The sequence below is a fragment of the Epinephelus moara genome, chromosome 4 (assembly GCF_006386435.1).
Source record: "Epinephelus moara isolate mb chromosome 4, YSFRI_EMoa_1.0, whole genome shotgun sequence".
Lineage (NCBI taxonomy): Eukaryota > Metazoa > Chordata > Actinopteri > Perciformes > Serranidae > Epinephelus > Epinephelus moara.
The window spans coordinates 2,463,111-2,484,583 of NC_065509.1; positions in this window are offsets into that span (position 1 = coordinate 2,463,111).

A 21,473-nucleotide genomic window follows, 5' to 3' on the forward strand; every position below is an offset into this window, starting at 1 on the left:
AACAGAAACAAGATCATATTTCACCTGTTCTGCAGCTTCTCTGCACTGGCTCCCTGTAAAATCCAGAATTGAATTTAAAATCCTACTGTTAACTTATAAAGCTCTAAATGGTCAAGCTCCGTCATATCTTAGAGAGCTCATAGTGCCATATTATCCCACCAGAACACTGCGCTCTGAGAATGCAGGGTTTCTCGTGGTCCCTAAATTCTCCAGAAGTAGATCAGGAGCCAGAGCCTTCAACTATCAGGCTCCTCTCCTGTGGAATCATCTTCCTGTTGCGGTCCGGGAGGCAGACACCGTCTCCACATTTAAGACCAGGCTTAAGACTTTCCTCTTTGATAAAGCTTATAGTTAGGGCTGGCTCAGGCTTGCCCTGTACCAGCCCCTAGTTAGGCTGACTTAGGCCTAGTCCGCCGGAGGACCCCCTATAATACACCGGGCACCTTCTCTCTCTCTCTCTCTCTCTCTCTCTCTCTCTCTCTCTGTCTCTCGTGTCCTATTACTGCATCTTGCTAACTCTGCCATTCTGGATGTCACTAACTCAGCTTCTTCTTCGGAGCCTTTGTGCTCCACTTTCTCTCAGGTTTACTTGTATTACAGTGGTGCCTGGATAGTGTGAGTAGTTGTGCTGCTGCCATGGTCCTACCAGATGCCTCCTGCTGCTGCTGTTATCCTTAGTCATACTTCTACTGTTATTATACACATATGATTATTGTCACATATGTACACTATCAGATATTAATATATACTTTCAACATATTGTACCACAACAGCCAGAATTATAATTCTAATATTATTCCTTTCATTAATGTTGTTGTAAGCTACTGTCATTACCATCTGTCCTGCATTTCTCTCTGTCTCTGTCTCTCTCTCTGTCTCTCTCTCTGTCTCATTGTGTCATACGCTTACTGTTAATTTATCATGTTGATCTGTTCTGTACGACATCTATTGCACGTCTGTCCGTCCTGGAAGAGGGATCCCTCCTCAGTTGCTCTTCCTGAGGTTTCTACCGTTTTTTCCCCGTTAAAGGGGTTTTTGGGGGGAGTTTTTTCTCATCCGCTGTGAGGGTCCTAAGGACAGAGGGATGTCGTATGCTGTAAAGCCCTGTGAGGCAAACTGTGATTTGTGATATTGGGCTTTATAAATAAAATTGATTGATTGATTGAATTGAATGCATTCTGGTAATAGTAGACCACTTAATAAAGTTTGCACTGGCTTATGCAACACCAAATAAGTCAGGCAAAACAGCTGCACACAAGATCTTTGATGACTTAATTTTGAGATTCGCATTCCCAGCCAAAATCCACCATGACCAGGGAAGGAAATCTGAAAATGAGTTGTTCAAGAAACTACAAAGCTACAGTGGTATACAGCACTCAAAGACAACTCCAGTCACCCCCACTCCAACCCAGCAGAGTGATTTGACAGAACTTTGTTAAGTATGCTGAGGACACTGGAGGAGACACAAAAGCCTAATTGAAAGACTATTTGAACAGGTGGTCCATGCATATAACTCCACGCAGGATTTTACCCCTTTATCCTGCTTTTTGGGGCAGAGCCTACTTTGCCCATTGACCTTATGTTTTCCAGAGAAGGAGCAAGTCTCATTCTGGATATGTTGAAAAATGGCAAGTGCCAGTGAAGGGAGCCTATAACATTGCACAGGAAAACATGTGGAAAGCTGGTGAAAGAGGACAAAAACACTACAACCACAGAGCATGGAGGTCTGTTATTGAACCTAGAGACCATGTACTGATCCGGAACCTATCAGAGACGGAAGGGCCAGGAAAGATACATGCTTACTGGGAAAACAAGGTGCATGTGGTCAAAGAAAGAAGATGAGCTGTAGGGAACATAAATTAGGGTGTCACATGGAGGCACCAATTATGTAGGGATCAACATTTCTAGGCGTCACACGGAGGCACCAATTATGTTGGGAACAACAATATTAGGCCTCACCAAGGGGACACCATTAATGTTGTAAATTGGCTAGAGGAAATAATTAATAATTATGAATAATAACGAATTATTATGTTAAATAATGTGACTTAATTAATATTAAATCACCTCGTGGAGCACCATTCCCGGTAAGGGAAAATGATAGCCAGTTAAAGATATCAGTCTCATAACATACGTTAAACTATTAAGTTGGAATTTTAATTAATAATTAAATAATAACCATAACCAAAATTAACAGTAAAGCCTGAAGGATTTCGGAGTTCTTGACGCAGCAGAGGTTGACTAATGTTGCACAAGGGTGAATGAATAAACAGACAGCAGGTATGATTCCAAAATTATATTTATTCATAAAGTAGCAAAGCAAAACCAAACACACAAATTCTAATTAACAAACTATATACAAGCTTGTTGAGTATATGTGTGGGTGTGTGCGAGAGAGAGAGAGACAGAGAGAGAGAGAGAGAGAGAGAGAGAAAGAGAGAGAAAGACAAAGGCGGGTGTGGTGATCGAAGGGCAGTTTGGCCTACAAAACAAATTGGCTGATAACGGAGAACTACAAGATGGCCATTTTGTAGTTCTCCATTATCAGCCAATAAAAGCTGGCTTCAGATCGGGAGAGGTCTTGTCTGACTGTGTGGTCAGGACAAAGACAAAGGAAAAGAAGCGGAAAGCCTATTTGTTAATGAGACTATGTGAATGTGTTGTGTTGCAAACAGTCTGGATTAGTGCAGAGATTGTTTAGTTGTGTGCAAGAATCTGTCTGTGAACAGCATTAGCAAACTAAACACTTAGCTTTGGCAAAGCCAACTAACCAGTGACCTAACTGCAAACAATCACAACAATAACCCAATGACAGCATTAAATCACATACAGCAAGTTAAACAGTCTTGCTTAGCCTGTAAAGCTATGATAAAGCTATGCCCAGTTGTTACGTTACCGATCCTTGAATGGATGGAAGAAAGAGTCGCTTTGGTGGTGTGCTCCTTTGTTAACTGGCAGAGGAAGGCGGGAAAGAGCTGTTATTCCAGGGGTCTTAGCAGAGTTAGACGCTGTGTGCTAACTCAACTTGGTTCTCCTTGTTGCTAGAAATTAGTTGCAAACCTTGTGCTTGCAAATCTAACTTCTCTGGTTCAGGTTTAGAGAGTCTATGATCAATTGCCCCACATTTGATGGTTCAGGGCAAGGAGCAAGGGTCTGAGCATCTGGGCTGGTCCAGGCCCAGTCGAAAAGAGGAGGAAGACCCTGAGAGAATGCAGGACCTATCTTAGAGTTTGTTACAGTGAGATCACGGAGGGGCATGTCACTGTAACAGTACTGTCTAATCAAGATTGACGACTGGTCTCACTGGCAGGTGTGAGGTGACCCCCTGTGGAGATGAGTGTCAAATAGCTGTCTTTCTTTGAAGAACAAAGAGCATGCAGAGAAGAAAAGCCTTCACATGTCCAGTTTAGATTTTAACAAATGACAAATCATCTGTGGTCCTGTGAATTACAACAAGCAAACAGTTCAGTGTATGTTGTGAAACCTGTGGATGGAAACCTGTGGATGGAAAAGGCAGAGAGAGAACTAGGGCTGCCCCAACTAAAAATTTTCTTAGTCGACCAATAGCCATTATTTAGGGCAATTAGTCGACTAGTAGCCCACATGTTTACAATATCTATTTAAATAAGTGTTTTAGTTAATTCATATTTTTTATTATTCAACATTTAAAAACATTACTTACCTGTATATTTACCTCCCTTGCATTGAGAAAATTGTTGTACTTACCCTGGAGAAGAGAGCACTGTTGCTTTAGGAGGGAGATTCACAGAAATGTGCGGTATGCAGGCTGAAGAAAAATATGCTTGTACTGAACTGAGGGATTTTACTTAATAAAAGTTGAAAAAAAAAGATGGATGTGTTTTTTGACAGTTCAATTTGAGGGTGCAACGCACTGTACGCTTTCGGCATATGTTTTGGACATGCAGTACCTTTAAGCTTATTCTGGAGAATATTCTGGTCAGTATTTGTCATTGTTTTGATTTGTTGCAATGATAAACATACATTTGCATAAAGCAAGCATATTTGTCCACTCCTATGTTGATAAGAGTTGTAAAAACCTGGAAAATATCCCTTTAAGGTACAGATAGAACAGATAAAAAATATGCAGTTAAGTTGCAATTAATCACGAGTTAACAATGGACCATCATGCAATTAATTGCGGTTAAATATTTTAATTGATTGACAGCCCTACTTTTAATACTTAAATACATTTCCCTTATTGTACTAACATACTTATATTTCAGTAATATTTTTAATAGAGAGCTTTTGCTAGTGTTAAAGTATTTTTACAGTGTTCTATCAGTACTTTTACTTAGTAAAGGTTTGGAATACTTCCTTCACCACTGCTGCTGATACGGCAAAGTTTTGTCATTGCTTGGTTTTTGGTTTACCTCTAACACCACTACAGGCACTATGGAAAATCACATCAACTTTAAATTTATTGAACAGCACGTTGGTTTCACTACTGCAGAACTTCTTCCTGCAGCCTTTTGTTTTCAGAAGGCATCACTCTGATCTTGGGCATGTGTCAGAGTCTTTGCACACAGCACAACACTTGCCCTTTATATAGTGTTTAGGGGGCAGTACCTATGCTAACGCGTGACTTAAGATCAAGTGGGATTCATCATTCAGCACACCTGGGAAGAAGCAAATGGTTAAGAACATCTGGTGCTTCTTGATTTGACTTCTCTTATACTGTATTTTCTCTTACTAGAAAGTTAAGAGAAAATATAGAGAAGTCTAAGACAATGTTGCTGCATGAGGCCTATTGATACAGTGTACCAGGAATACCAGGAAGACTGAGTGCTTCAATTAGGATGTAATATAGTCCCAGTTTACTAAAACACTAAGGTATACAGTAAAGGGTAAAATGCGAAGAAAAAAAAAAGAAAAAACATCTGAAACTATTAATTCCAGCAGGGCATACTCCTGTTTCCTTTTCCTCAACTCATCCTTTTCTCAGCAGGTAATCTGCATGAAAATAAAGATGGTGTGCAGGGATAATGGTTTCTACTCACATTACCCCCAAATTCATGGTTAGATAAACTTTATTCCAGACTCAAGTCCATATAAAATACATACAAAAACACAGACAATACAATAAAAAACAACACAACAAGTAAGTTTAAAACACATACAGGCATCTATTCCAGTGCTTCCAGAAGTATGACAAATATTTTGTGTCACTTTGTGCAGGCACCGCTATGGCCATAATGACACCATTCTTTGACTGGCTAAGTCGACACATAAAACTGTAAATAAACTTTCTAAGAACGGCATGAAAAGTGGGCACATCACTGCTTACAAACATATGGCTTGCACTTGTCCGTCTTGGATGCCTGAGTAAAATCCTAAATGCATCATTATATGCCACCTGGATTTTTTTCATTTTTGCAGCACTGTACTTGCACCACAAGTGTGCAGTATACAAAGAGGTACAATATGACCTAAACAAAGCTATCTTGACATCATCAGTACACTTGTGAAATTTTCGTGCAAGCATGTTGGCTTGTGCATAGAGTTTGCAGCAGTGACGCTGGGTGTCATCATCATCACATAAATCATCTCTGATTATGTGGCCAAGATATCTAAATTTGTTCACAACTCCAAGCACTTCGTCTGCTAGAACAAAGGAAGGAAAGTTTGACTTCTTATCCTACTTGGTTTTCACAATTAAAATAACACTCTTTTTCGAATTAAACATAATATCATACTGCACACCGTAGCAGGAACAGATTCTAAGCAATTGCTGTATACCAACACTAGAGGGAGACATAATGACCAGATCGTCAGCATATACCAGGTGATTGATAAGCCTCTCTCCCACCGTACATCCAGTTCTACACTGGTTTAGCTGTCTAGACAGATCATCCATATACAGATTGAAAAGTACAGGTGATAAAATTCCTCCTTGTCTCACACCATTGGTCACTAGGAAAGGTGCAGATGTACCCCATGCATTGTTTGATGTGTATACCAATACTGTAATATTCTTATCATATAAGGTGGAACCCCTTGCTCCTGAAGTTTGGCAAATAGCTTTCCATGACTGACTCTGTCAAACGCTCTGGATGCATCCAAGAAACATAAAAACATTGTACTATTTTTTCTTCTATACATACTAACCATCTCTTTCAGTGCATAAATACAAGAATCTGTGCCATGCTTACTTTTAAAACCGAACTGGTTGTCAGTGGTGATTATATATTGTTGGAGTCAAGAATTTGCTCCAGCACTTTGGAAAGTACACTTGCCAAAGCAATGGGTCTATAATTTTCTAGGCTAGATATCTTTCCAGTTTTGTCTTTGACAACAGGTACTAATACTACAGCAAGCATAGAGTCTGGTAATATTCCATGCTTTAATAATCCAGTAAAACATAAAGCAATCAACACTGAGACTCTACTGCTAGCATATTTTAGATGCTCTGAATAAAGCATGTGGCCTTGATCAAATAGTGGCAGTGATAATTTCTCTATAGCATACAATACCTCATCTGGTCTTATAACCACACCATCATGGTGAGGAACATCTCCAACAATAAATGCATCACCTCTAACACAATTAAAAATATCACAATAATGTTTCTTCCATAGCTCAGCAACATTCTCAGATCCAGTTATACCAGAGATGCTAGATGGTAGAGGCATCTTGTTGTTGTTAATAGCTTTAACTTCCTTCCAAAATTCATATGTTTTATTCTGCTGAAGCTTTCTGGCCATTGAATTAGACCTCATTGCATCCTCATTTCTTTTTATAAATCGTACGGCATACTTAAATCTAGCATTCGCCAGTTTCTTTCTTTCGCACTCTGGGCCATGCCTTGCCTTTCCTGATGTCACCTAGTTATTGAAGGCTTCTTTAGCTTCCGCATGTAATTCACGCACATATTCGTCCACCCAGGCCTTGTATTATGTTTAATCCTTTTTTGACAGAATGATTTACTGCCGTTAACTAGACACTTCACAATGGTTTCATACATGATACACAGATCCTTATTGTGTTTTTGGTTCTTACAGTTAATGTTACCACATATTATAGCCTCAATTGGTAGATCAATGTCATTAAGGCTATAATCAGTCAGTGACCTGTAATGTCTAAGGTCATCATCTGTAAGGCTCATCCAGTCTAACTTCCCACTCTGCTCATGGTTATTAATACTGTTACATTCAGGTAGACTACCAACATTTAACATCATGGAAAGCAGCTAATCCATACAATATTGCAACATTTTCTAAACTGTCATGAGTATCGGCTGTACGCATAATGTGATCGAGCCAGGACGTTGTGTGCCATGCTTCACTATTGTACGTGTCTACAGGCAAGAGTATTTTGCTGGAGAGAGCCAGCTTGCTATTTTGACAAAACTGTATTAAGTCCTGACCAAAAAGAGACTTTTCATCTGAAATATCAGCATTCATTCACCCATCACGTTTATGTTGGTATATGCACTTTCCTCAGTGAATGAACCTATAAACGCTAATCTATCTAGGTATTCCTCCTCATTTCTGTGACAATCATATGGAGTATATACATTTAAAATAATAAAAACATTCATATTATGTACAACTTTAATTGCTATACACCAGTCCACCTCAAGCCTGACAACAGTGATCAGTGGGTCATAGTTTTTGCGCCACAGAATGGCCACACTGCCGGGTATTCTGCCACGCACTATTCCTGTGCTTAGGTCCGTTGTGGACTCTCCTGCCCCATGAAAATCATTGTGGACAAAATTAAGTTTATCCAAGTCTTGTTTGGCTAAAAACGTCTCTTGTAAACAAAGAATGTCCATGCTCTCCAGGAGCTGGTCAATAACAACACACCCAGCCCCCGGTACAGGCACACTCCCTGCCGGTGTAAATCCCACCGGAGCCTTGGGTCTGCGCGCCTCATAGAAGCACTGCACAAAGGCACCTTCAGGCCAGAGCGTTGGATTGTACATTTCAGCTACCTCCTTGCACTCGGCGGTTACTTTAAAGGAGCTGAACCGGCTCTGTACAGTGTCTAACTTTTGACAGGTTACCTCACGGCCAAGTTTGTCTTTCAAGTAGCTGGCCAGAGTCTCCGAGTCTAAAGTAGGCGAGAATTTTGTCGCAAAAACACTCACCAGCTTTGTCTTTATAACTCGAATGCTCCCACCGGCACTAGTTCCAACAATGCCGCCTATCTTCTTCTCCCTTGGGGGATTCAGAAGGGGTTTGTGCTTTGCCGTAGTATCTCCTGTGACATGTTTCAGCCGGTGGCCCACCTTGACTACACGGGACCAGGTTGAGGAGTTTGTCGCGTCGCTCCACTTCGTGTGCAAGGTTCCTTTTGCTGCGCTGCTTGGCACATCCAGGCTTGAGGCTGAGCTCTCCACCCTCCGGCTCGAGTCTTCCTCACTGGTTTGGACCTCCACTCTGCCCCGGGTCTCCTCACTGGCTTGTGAAGCGGGCGCTCTCCCTCCGCTTGTACCAGGCCGTTCAATAGCACCCTGCCGTAGGTTTATATCAGCGGTTACAATACGCAGATCGTTACAGACACTTGTCTGCATAGACAAAGCCTGTTTCATGGCATGAACGTCTGCACCTAGACGCTCCATCTTCCCCAGAAGGCAAGAAATGTCGAGGTTATTGAAAGTCACAGGTGGTAATTCATCAAGGAAGTGAGAGACAAAGCGAGGAGCGTCCTCACCCACCTCGTTGAGTAACTTGAGGCAACTCATGATGTTTTTCGCGTCTTTTTGCGCCCCCATATGTGCTACAAGCTTACGAGTGGTGCTTGGGCAAAGTTCAAAAAGCACTTTGGTAGAGTTCACAATCCACTCCGAGCCAAAGTGGTCGACAGCCACTGCAACAATGTCATCCTGGCTCAGAGTTTTCATTTTACCAGCTAGGAAATTTAGAAGTTCATCTTCCACAATAATTTTCCCCGTGTATGTTTGGTAAATGTCTGGTTTTATCCGAGTTTTACTCACACCAGCAGCACCTCTGGCAGCACCGTCTGCCATCTTGCATCAACAGAGTGAGTTAGACAGAGGAATGTTTATAAAACTCTGTTTTTTAGGGGGAGGTTCAGTTAGTAAATATGTTCTCTACACATAAACAGAGTTAAACAAAAATGACACGTCATTGTCCTTCCCTCAGATCACTCCCCTACCTTCTCTTGAGATTTTTTTCCTGAGTCTGGCAGAGAATCATGGAATAAGATGTCCATCTTCTCTGCTCTGCTCAGCTTATCATTTTCAGTTTAATGGTTGTCAAAGTTTTCTTGCTCTTGTGATGATTCCAACAGGGAGGAAGAAAAAAATGAGAAATTGATTTGGAGAATGGAAAGGGAGATAAGAGAAACCTGCTGAATCTGAATTATTCTATCAGTGCCCATGTCAAAACATGTAACTGAGATACTCAGTGTTGCAATAAAAGTAATGCCATCCCTTAAATCTGTTAAAAGGAAAGACTGATTTCTGCAAACCTCACTGCACACATTTTATGCTTTAAATTTTCAACTCTTTAGGGTGGAAGTCAATTAATCTATCCTGCTTGCCTGCTGCAGCTTCTTGCTGTTACGTAATTCATATTGGAAGAAGAAATGCAAAGACGTTTTAAGTGAGTAATAGGAAACAGGAGTAGCTGTTAACAAGAGGTCTGACATATGACTGTGTACATTCATCATTTATAAAGGAAAGACTCAATGATGAAGAGATTGGATTTGGTGGTCATAGGTCAAGGACATTGTGACTTTGCATCTGTCTCATTCTTGTGAATGTGATATCTCAGATAATAGAAGAGGAGCAGCCGCGCACATCAAGTAAAAAGACAGGTACTGGACCAATAAAATCAGCATCAGAAAAGAAGAGGAAAGTGACGCGTTTCAAGCAGTGCATACGCTGCTCTTCGTCAGAAGAGCATACACTGCTCGAAACGCGTCACTGGTTTTTTGGGTCTGCTAAATAAATTTATATTGCACTTCAACTGGGAGCTAAAAGTGTGCGGACTTTCCTCCTCTTTTCTGAATGTGATATCTCAACAACACCTAGAAAAAAATATGTTCATCGTTGAGCCCCAATGGACATTTGTGCCAAATCTGAACAGATTAGATTTTGGTGGTCAAAGGTCAAGGTCACTGTGACCTCATCTGTTCCATTCTCATTAATGCAATATCTCAAGAACACCTAAGGGAATTTCTTCAAATTTGGCAAAAATGTTCACTTGGACTTAACAATAAACTGAATAGATTTTGGTGGTCATTGGTCAAGGTCACTGTGACCTTGCATCTGTCTCATTCTTGTGAATGTGATATCTCAACAACACCTTGACAAAAATATATTCATCGTTGAGCCCCAATGGACATTTGTGCCAAATTTGAACAGATTAGATTTTGGTGGTCAAAGGTCAAGGTCACTGTGACCTCGTCTGTTCCACTCTCATGAATGCAATATTTCAAGAACAACTGAGGGAATTATTTCTTCTTTCTTTTTTTTCTTTTTTTTATTTGACATAAACATCCAGTTGAACTCAATGGTGAACTGGTTAGATTTTGATGGTCATGGGTCAAGGTCACTTTGACCTTACATCCATCTCATTCTTGCGAACATGATATCTTAAAAACACCTTGAAGGAATACCTTCAAATTTGGCACAAACGTCCACTTGGAATTTGGTGGGCAAATATCAAGGTCACCATAACCTCATAAAACATGTTTTTAGCCATAATTCATATGTAATTATGACATTTTTTTAACAAATGATGATAAATAAATGAAATTTTATAACCAAAAGTTCAAAGGTCATTTTCACTGTGACTTCATAATGTTCTGCAGAAACACTTTTCCATTCATTACTCAACATCATATCTTAAGAACAGAAAGGGAGACATTTGGTCAGATACCTATTGGTGACACTAATCAATTGTGCTGATTGTATAGATCTTCTGTGCTGCAGAGGGGAAGATGTGTGCTAAACATCCATGTTTTCACAGACATGGATGTACACTGTAAGTGCAACTTCAGTGGTGCGCAGACTCATACAACAGCAAGGCAGTAATTAATTTATTATTTTCTATCTTTCCTTTTCTATTATACCCTCCCTTCTCCTTTTCCCCTTGGACTATGCAGACCACCCGTCAGAGTATATTGGTCTGACAGGGAAACCTGTGAGAGGAATAACAACTATCCTGGATTAGCAGACAAATTCAATCAGTCTTGGAACCCATCATCTATTGCCTGATGGCCATAAAGCCATCAGACATCCACCATTTTTGCCTAAAACTTTAATGTGTCACACAGAGCTACGTCACACAAAGCATTCTCATCCCAACTTGGTCAGTAGACTTCCACATCTACATATGATGTGCTGGTGATGCACTAGTGACATGCTGATTCCGTTGTTGACATTCTGGGATGCCATGTTTTTAGGTATCATTCTTATTGCAGATCAATTTAAAAAGAACCAAGCAAGCAATGAAATCCCAATGCCATCCACAGGAGGTCCATTTTTAAAGGGTAAAAGAACCTGAAGTCTGCACTGTGCAGCTGTTTTATAGAATGGAAGTATTGGATCAGGACGTGGTATCGGCAGATATTAAATGACTCAGATTGGGATGGAATGCAAAACAACTTATTCTGATCTGATGTGGCCAGTAGATATCCAGGCCAAGACTTCCTCTTTCATGCACCGCTAATTTTGGCTAATTTCCATAAACAGATATCTGCATATGAATTATGTCCTGCTCAAGTTGTTTTGTATGGAAGCGCATTGCATTCACTGGATAAAAAAAAATTAGACACCTTATCTCGTAATTACGAGATCCTGATCTCGTAATTATGAGAAAAGATCTCTTAATTACGAGATTAGGATCTCATAATTATGAGATCAGGAAAGGTGCCACATTAGCCACTGCTTCGCTCAGAACCACATACTGCACATACACAAAGGGGGGTCGGAACTACTGTAACCAGCTGCCACTCGGGTAATGCCATCTTGACTATATCCCATATCTTTATTATAATGTGTATATATTGTAAATTACGACGGAGTATTACACTAAGCAAGGACAACAGTGCGCACCGTATATATTTTGATCTATTTTATACTTCAGATTTATATTGTTTGGCGTTAATTGGTGACAGAAAAGAATGAATTTCATTCTGCAGGGAAACGCGTGTCCTTACTGTGCATATTGAATCTTGAATCTATGTTTTATGAAGACCCTGTGTGCGCTCAGAGCCGTGGCACAAGTTACGCACCGAAATCTGGCGGAAGAAAAATAATAATAAGACGAAAAATAAGTAGGCTGTGTGTGACTAGCCTATGCGCTGATGAAGTGGTGGGTGATCGATGTGCCTGACATCGATTGATTTAGTTTCAGCACCACGGTAGTGGCCAGCTCCTGTTAAGATATAAACGGAATGAAAGCGGACAAGGTAGTTACAGAACTTGTCTTGAGAAATAGCTTTCAAATAATTGAATCAGAGATTAAATGCATTTTCAACAGAGGCAACTTTTTAAATTAGGCTATTGCTTTCTTTTCACTTTCTGCATCCATTTAAGATTTTACTTGAGATCGCTCTTTAAGAAACTCTTAACAGGAGCTGGCCACTACCGCGGTGCTGAAACTAAATCAATCGATGTCAGGCACATCGATCACTCACCACTTCATCAGCGCATAGGCTAGTCACATTATTATTATTTTTCTTCCGCCAGATTTCGGTGCGTAACTTGTGCCACAGCTCTGAGCGCACACAGGGTCTTCATAAAGCATAGATTCAAGATTCAATATGCACAGTAAGGACACACGTTTCCCTGCAGAATGAAATTCGTTCTTTTCTTTCAACAATTAACACCAAACAATATAAATCTGAAGCATGAAATAGATCAAAATATATACGGTGCGCACTGACTGTTAAGAGTGGGTCAGCTCGATCATACAACTCCTTCTTAGTGAAAGATCTTCTTAAGCTAAGAGTGATCTGGGAAACACGGCCATTATCATGTCAACATACAGGGAAAATGTGTCCAGAGTTTATGACATTTACCGGGAGAGCTAGAGCCATTTGACTAAAGCTGACGGTATTACTGCTGTAGCATGATGTTATTAGGCTAAATACTACATTTCTAACAGTGTCTGAGCTGATTTATTGACACAGTATGCTTGTAGGCTGCTGTAACGTTAGGTTTACAGAGGAAATAACGGGATGTGACTTAATCATGTGAAAATATCGTTAGTGAAACAGAAACAAGCGTTAGTTAGCCTACGTGAGTCTTTGTGACTCTTGACCCCTATGTTAAAAGTTACTTACAACCGGTGTATTTACTGTAGGCTATGTGTCCGGGGTCCTTCGCCTGTGGAACAAGTAACGTGACCACTAACTTGTTCCCAAACGAACGCATGTTTCTGTTAGGCCTATGTGTTTCACTAACGTTCTTTATGTATCATGAAGGATGTCAGACTGGCCAATCAGTGGCAGAGCTGGGCCCGGAGTCACAAACAGCGCATTTCGACTGACACAGAACCAAATTGTCAGAACACCGGCACGCTGCCGGTTCCCGAGCCTAATTAAGTAGGCTACTTACAACGGCATGAAAGACAATCTGACATTCTGATTGTTGTTGGTTATTTCCTTAAAAAACTATGACTTTATTCTCGTAATATTATGACTTCAGTCTCATTAAATAACGACTTTAATCTCATAATTCGACTTTATTCTCATAGCCTAATATTATGACTTTTTGTCAGTTATGACTTTATTCTCGAAATCTCCAAAAAAAATTTTCTTCAATGTGGCCCTAATACTCTGTCGTACCCTAATACTCCGTTGTAATTTTCAATATATACACATTATAATAAAGATATGGGATATAGTCAAGATGGCACCACCCGAGTGGCAGTTGGTTACAGTAGTTCCGACCCCCCTTCATGGATGTGCAGTATGTGGTTCTGAGCGAAGCAGTGGCTAACGTGGCACCTTTCCTGATCTCATAATTACTAGATCCTTATCTCATAATTACGAGATCCTGATCTCGTAATTATGAGATCAGGATCTCGTAATTATGAGATCAGGATCTCGTAATTACGAGATCTTTTTTCATAATTACGAGTTCAGGATCTCGTAATTACGAGATCTTTTCTCATAATTACGAGATAAGGATCTCGTAATTATGAGATAAGGTGTCTAATTTTTTTTTTTTTATCCAGTGAATGCAATGTGCTTCCGTAGTTTTGCATTCCATCCCAATCTGAGTCATTTGATATTAAGTATCTGCCGATACCAAGTCCTGATCCAATACTTCCATTCTATAAAACAGCTGCACAGTGCACACTTAAGGTTCTTTAACCCTTTAAAAATGGACCTCCTGTGAATGGCCTTGGGATATCATTGCTTGCATGGTTCTTTTAAATTGATCTACTATAAGAATGACACCTAAATACATGGCATGCCAGAATGTCAACAACGGACTCAGCATGTCACTAGCGTGTCACCAGCACTTCATATGTAGATGTGAAAGTCCACTGACCAATTTGGGATGAGAATGCTTTGTGTGATGTAGCTCTGTGTGACACATGAAAGTTTTAAGCAAAAAAGGTGGCCTCCTCACAAACTTTCTCATTTTACAGCTAAACATTACAATAAAGGGTACTTTTATGAAAACATCTGAGGCATAAAAAAGGCAATACAGTAACAGTATCTTGATTCATATTTGATCAGCACTACCTAGTTTGACAGTTTGATAGCTTGAACAAACACGGTGGAGTAACGCCAACAGTCTAAGGTGTGAAGGCCATATATCCTATTGCTCTGAGATGAACACCTGTGCCCCCAGGCATTCATCATCCTAGAAGAACATTAGATTCCCCCAAGCAGTGTGCTCCTGCTTGTAGATGGAGGATAGATGACTTTATCTTTATTCTTTCAAATTGTTATGGGCTTGTTACTGGTTGCTTGGACTGCAGTTGTTACTGGCATGTTATAATGGGCTGTTTTCTTGTTAATATGGGCTTGTTATAATGCCAAGATTTATAGTAAAGTTGATGTTTAAAAGTTTTTTTTTTTTCTTGTTTTTTTTTGTTAAATATAATGTTTGAAATAAAGTGAAGCTATACTTATTACTTGTTGTAATATGCCTTGGTAGTACATTTCCTGAAGTGTAAATTTTGAAAACAGAAAAGTCATGTAACAGGCAAAAGTTGGCATGGTGTCCCGGAACTTCAACAACCAACACACCAAGGGTACCTTGCACGTCATATCTCGACATGGAAAGTCCAAGACCAAATGTCGATATGTGACGAGGTCAGAGTGAGAATGTATTGCACCTGTAATGATGCACAGATCAGATGAGTTGGGCACAGTCTTGTGTGTGTTTGTGAAAGAGAGACACAGAGAGGGGAAGAGAAGGTGGACTATTGCGAGCAATTCAAATAAAGTTAATTGTTAACTTAGGTTCGGTTGCAGGGCCTTGCCTCAACTACACCCCTGATTACCCGTCAAGCCTACTTAAACCTGGTCAACTCATCCTGCTCCATTTGTCACAGATTTCTCAACCCACCTTCTGTTTCCCTTCCCTTCATCCATCATCCTTCCCTTCCTCATCCCTACTAACATTCCTCCACCCTCTCTTCCCTTCTTCCATCATCTCTCCTTATTCAGTCTGGTGCATACCTCTCCCATAAGTACCATCTGGGGGGCCTGTAATCAGCTCGGGTGGGAAAAATGCCTGAGACAGAATCCCCACACTGAGTCTCCCTCAGCCCGATCTCCAGTTCATCCTCCCAAACCATCCTAACAGAAGACATCCCCCTTCCACCTTCACCCCCACTTACATCTATTCACCATTCCTCAACAACTAACATCTCCTAAGTAAGGGTTAATGCCCGATGAGGTCTCCATTATCAGGCATTAATGGACGCGGAGGCATGAACCGTCCGATGCGAAGGGCATTAACCCGCTTATACCATGGCCACTTATCAAAGAAATTAATTTTAAATCAATTATTTATGCTTTAATGTGTTTTACAGTTAAAATCATGAGTTTTTCACAAGCCACAGCTGAGTGGACTATTTAATCTCTGTAGTTCACAGGCATTGCCATGGAATCCCGTTGTGACCGCAGCGTAGAGAGCATAGCGACTCTGATCAGTGAAGGGAAGTGAGATGATGGCTAAACATTACGTGATATTATTCAGAAGATGATTATTTCAGATTTGATTACTTCAAATTTGTTTCAAATAATCAACATCCAAATAGTAGTCAAAATCATTTTTAATTGCAACAAATAATTCATAAGCATATAGTAGTCGAGATTAAATCATGTAAACACATTAACAAATTAACGATTGTTTCCTATTTAAAATTAATTGCTACATTACCATTAATAGTGAAATTTGAAAGTGATATGGGTATGTCCATCATAGTGGCATTTGAACTGCCCATTTTGTTGTCTTCTTGGTGTTGGGCTCATCCTTCTCATCTTCTAAATTATTTAATTCTTCCGGTGTCACCTCCTTGTGCCGTTTCTCCCTTTTCTTTTCATTCTCTATCCTCTCTTCTTCTGCATCCCAGTCATCAAAATGATCAAATTCACCAAATAAATTAAATGAAACAATAAAATCACTCATGACTCTGCTCTGAGTCTCCGTTGCTATGGTTACAAACTAGCAGTTGAGCCAGCGCAATAATTTAGAACCTGTCATCAGGCAATTTGACCGGAACGTCTTTTTAACTGTCCTATAACACCTTTTAACGGACACCCTGCAGCCAATCAGGATTGAGTATTCACCCAGACCATGGTTGCTAGTGAAGTTATTAGTAACTAATTGTTACTTGGAATGCTTCATGATACACCGGTAAGACCGGTGTATCATAAGTCACCCAACGTTACGGTGGCACCATAAATGGCCTCAAGCTATACATCAATCAGTCAGTCAGTCAGGATTAGACTGTCACTGCACACAATGGCCCGCAAGTCAGGCAGTACAAGCTAGCTTTCCTAAAAAGATGGACATTATTTTTCCCTCCAGGGGATCAAGGACAAAAATATGCCAATAGTGGTGAGTTGAATTGATGTACAATTAATGTACCAATGAATTAATGTTAAGGTTAAAGGATAAACTTCAGTGCAATTATGTTTTTATAAATAACTATCACTTTTTCTTCATCTGGCCTTCTGTGATAAGAAACTATCATCAAATGTCTGAGAAACAGTTATTTCATTTTAATCCGCCATGATTATAAAAACTGACTTGTGCTGCTTATTTTGAAGGCCTGTCGGGCTACAATAAATAGAGCTATCAAAACATATTGTGTTCTATTGTTCCACAACTTACTTTTAATCATAGTGATAATAAGTACAATCATAGATGAAAGTGTGATGGTTGACTTATCCCACACTGTGCCACAGTAACAATCAAATAAGCTATGTGTCCATTAATATGAGAACTGAGACAGATATTCAAAAGTAACCCATAAGTTACTGCCCAAAGTAACTATTACTTTTATGCAGTAATTGGTAAGGTGATTCAATTACTTTTGAGATAAGTAACTAGTAACTGTAACAAAATATTAATTTTCAATAACTTGAACAACACATTATCACAGTGACCATCATAACCGACAAAAATATTGTGCATTAGATACGCATATTAAGTCAATGAAGTTAAATCATTTCCCTGGCCATCGTGTATATTGTTATATATGGACATATTCTTCAAACTGCTGGACCTGCTTTATTCCACTTACTTTAGATATACCTGTGTGTATGTGTAAATATCATCAGAATAACTCAGGTGTGTTGAGAAGGCCCCCAGGAAACTCATGACATTTGAGATGTTGACTTCTTTTGTTTGTTTGCAAAGTGAAAAAAAATGATTTGAATTCTCAAAGTAATGGGGAAAAAGTGTTTATATGGACAAAATTAAAGATATTTGTAGCCCAAAGTCACATCACAGAGTGTCAGACCAGCTGTAATCAGATAATCAGCTCCCCTTCACATTCTTCGGAGGGAGTTCCCTGTTTATAAGAACACAAGGATTAAGTCATATTTCTCTCTGCTTATAACTGAGCATTAATGACTGATTTTGTAGAAAACTTGATCTTCATCTGAGAGCAGTAAAGTGTATAATGGAGAAGTCCTTGACTACTGGATAATTAAAGTGGTGCTAGGCCTGAGATGTGGATGTGCGGGAACAAACAAGGTCTGATTTATTCTAATGTTTCCACTTCAGATACACTCAGGGGAAATTGTAATACTTAGCTTTGGCATGGAATCAAAGAATCCGATTTCCTGGTCTCTCTGCTTATCTCATTACCAATTATCATTAACTGCTGCCACCACCTCCTACTGAGTACAGAGCAGTCCTATTGAGAGGAAGTGTTCCTTCTGCTGATGTGTCCCACTGAGAAGTTATACAGCTATCATTGACATAAACTCAAAGTCATTGTTACTCCTGCATCTCAAGGCAAAGGAATTAAATTCTAAGAATTCTAAGAATATCCAAAAACATGAGCTGAAGTTGATGTGAGTGACATAAGATATTAATTGCTACCTGAAAATTATCCCAAAATTAGACATAAATTATTCCAAAATTAAAATAATAATAATAATACTAGCAGCGTGAGTTAAAAAAAGATTAGATTTATGAAAGTACCAATCATGTAAAATACCCTGGCTGCCTTCCAGTGTCAGACAATGGTTGTTTCGTTTTCAGCAGATATGCTAATACCTTGGTAATCATGCATGGCTTGTAAAAGGTTTTGTAAAAAGTAACCGAACTCAGACCTGAGATTTGCAAGAAATTGCTGTTTTATTTGTGTATGGGATGAAAACACTGTGGTTTAGTTAAAAAAAATTAGAACCAACAACTCTGAAACATCAATAAAAGGCTGTGTTTGTTTCTTCCTTCCACTACTTAGTGTGGAGACATCCTCAGCTGGCCTGCTTATATCTGACCATTACCCATTATTATGTCATGCTGGTTTCAGATACCTAACCTCTCAGACCTCTAAGACCACAGGTCTTAGTTTAGTTTAACATTTGTTTAAAGTTAAGATTGATATGTTCATCATCAAAATTTTCAATCTAGTTTAGTAGATTAATACATTTAGTTTGTTATCATTCAAGTATTTGTTTCTTTGGTTTCTTGTTTGATTTGAACTCTAATCCTCGTTTCCATCCCAATAACCACAACTGCCATATTTATGAGAAGTCAAGTGCCTACTTCCATGACATATGTCCAGTGATTGCCAACCATGCCCAAGTAGACCTAGAGACTGTTAGTGTTGGGACACTCTACATGCATCTAACATATTGTTACCAATTACGGCAACAGAACTGACATTATCCTTAGACTGTTAATATGAACTATATAAGATCTTCACAGATATCAGCAAAGAGACTCAAACATGTTGCTACTGATTACAGCAACAGAATTGACATTATTCTTAGACTACTAATATGAACTATGGAAGATCTTCACAGATACAAGTATTGACAATGCTGACAAATGACAAAGACTTAATGCTGACAGTGCCATTGCTTTGAGTATTTTTATTTATTTATTTCATAGTTTATTTGTTTAAGAAGGGACATTGTACATCAATGAACATTCCTTTTAAAGAAAAAAAAAGAAAATGTAGATGCACCCAATTGCAGCCAGGGGCTGATTTACATTGGTAGTCCCCCTGCCAGATGTTTATCAGCATAGTTCCTAAAAAGTAATAAAAAATCAATACAGTACACATAGAATATGCAATTACAATATAAGATACATTAAAACACATAACAATCTTATCGTCGCAGTATAGAGTCGGCCAGCGACATATAACAGTAATATTGCACACATCATGTTGTCTCCAGTGCCTTAAGTATGTGTAAGCTTTATGTCTTGTTTCTGGATGCAACCAAGTAACATGCAGAAGGGGGAAAGGGGGCTGTATGGGGTGTGTGGATAGTGTAAGTAAGTCAGCCATGCATTAAACACAAATAAATAATGATGCAAAAGACAGTTACATCATCCATAATCCAGGCTACTATATTCTGACAAAAAGCTACCTTTGCTCAGTTTGCCCACTTGGTCAAAACTCTACCATAGTACGATAAAACATAACAGTCGAATTAGAGTTACAAGCCAGAATATATTACTAGGGTCCAGAACCTCAGTTCCGTGACCATTTTCTGGCTAACATGTTTTGATGATTGATTTGACATCTATAGACCTTTTATAAAAAATTTAGCTCCCAGGTCCCTCCCAAAAATTCCGGGCTTTTTTGCTAGAGCGCCAAATCCAAGATGCCATCCTGCAGCCTTCTTGAAAAATTAACTTTTGAACCGGAGCACCTAGAATCATGTATGAAGACACTTTTTCATATAAGTTGACCATGAGGATTTCAATTCTGACATCAGTTTGACGTTATGACATCATTTTGACCCAGAAATGCAAGATGGCTGCCATCCAGTAGTGTGAAAACGTAACTATTGAATGTAAAGGTTTTTTTCAATGAAAATTATTTATAAAAGACACCCTCTAACGTGCATTTTACTTTTTAAACTATATTTGATCATTAATTCAGGTAGATCATGTCAATACCTTTCAAATGATGTATAATACACCAAGGTTTAAACAAAAATTACTTTGTTAACACACAGTAAAAAATATCTTAAGACATGTATTAACCATGTTAGTGTGTGTGTGTGTGTGTGTGTGTGTGTGTGTGTGTGTGTGCGTGTGCGCGTGTGTGTGGTCACTGCACTTTAAGTAGTAAGTATCAATTTTTAAAAAAAAAAAAATTACTTAACATTCCCACCCAGTTAGGCAAAAGTAAAATGAAAATTGAATCACATTTCATAATCTGAAATATTTGTTAATAATCATCATATTAGCTAGCTTGATCACAACTGCTACCAGTTGCTAACTTTAGCTATCACACACACGCACGCACACTCACACACACAAACACACAGTAACACACACACACGCACAGTGTGTTAATAGTGTGTGTATTTGTTTCATATATTCAAATAACTACACAAAGGCTACACACACACAAAGCTTAAGTTAATAATTTAGCAACTGGTCCTAAGCAAGCTTAGGTAGCTAATGATTTTGATCACAATTGAACATTGTGCCAACCCATTTAAATCTAATTTTTTAAAAACTTTTTGGGAATTGCCTCTGTTGAAATAAGCACCAATTCAATTAAACAAGACTTACAGTCACTACGAATTAATGTACCATGATAGAAAATCATCCTGAGCAAGATACTAGATACTAGATATAGATAATAGTATATTATATATAATAGTATATAATACTAGATAACTATAGTATGCTTGATTTTGTTTTTTGCCTTTGCCTACATGTGAAAGGAAGAGCAGAGATGTACGGACAGTGCAGATGCATAACTGTTTGAAAATGGAAGAAATTGATTATTCAGCAAATAGACAGACTACATGTGTCCTCCAGTGTGGCAGGCTTTGTGATGAAGCTACTGATTCCATTC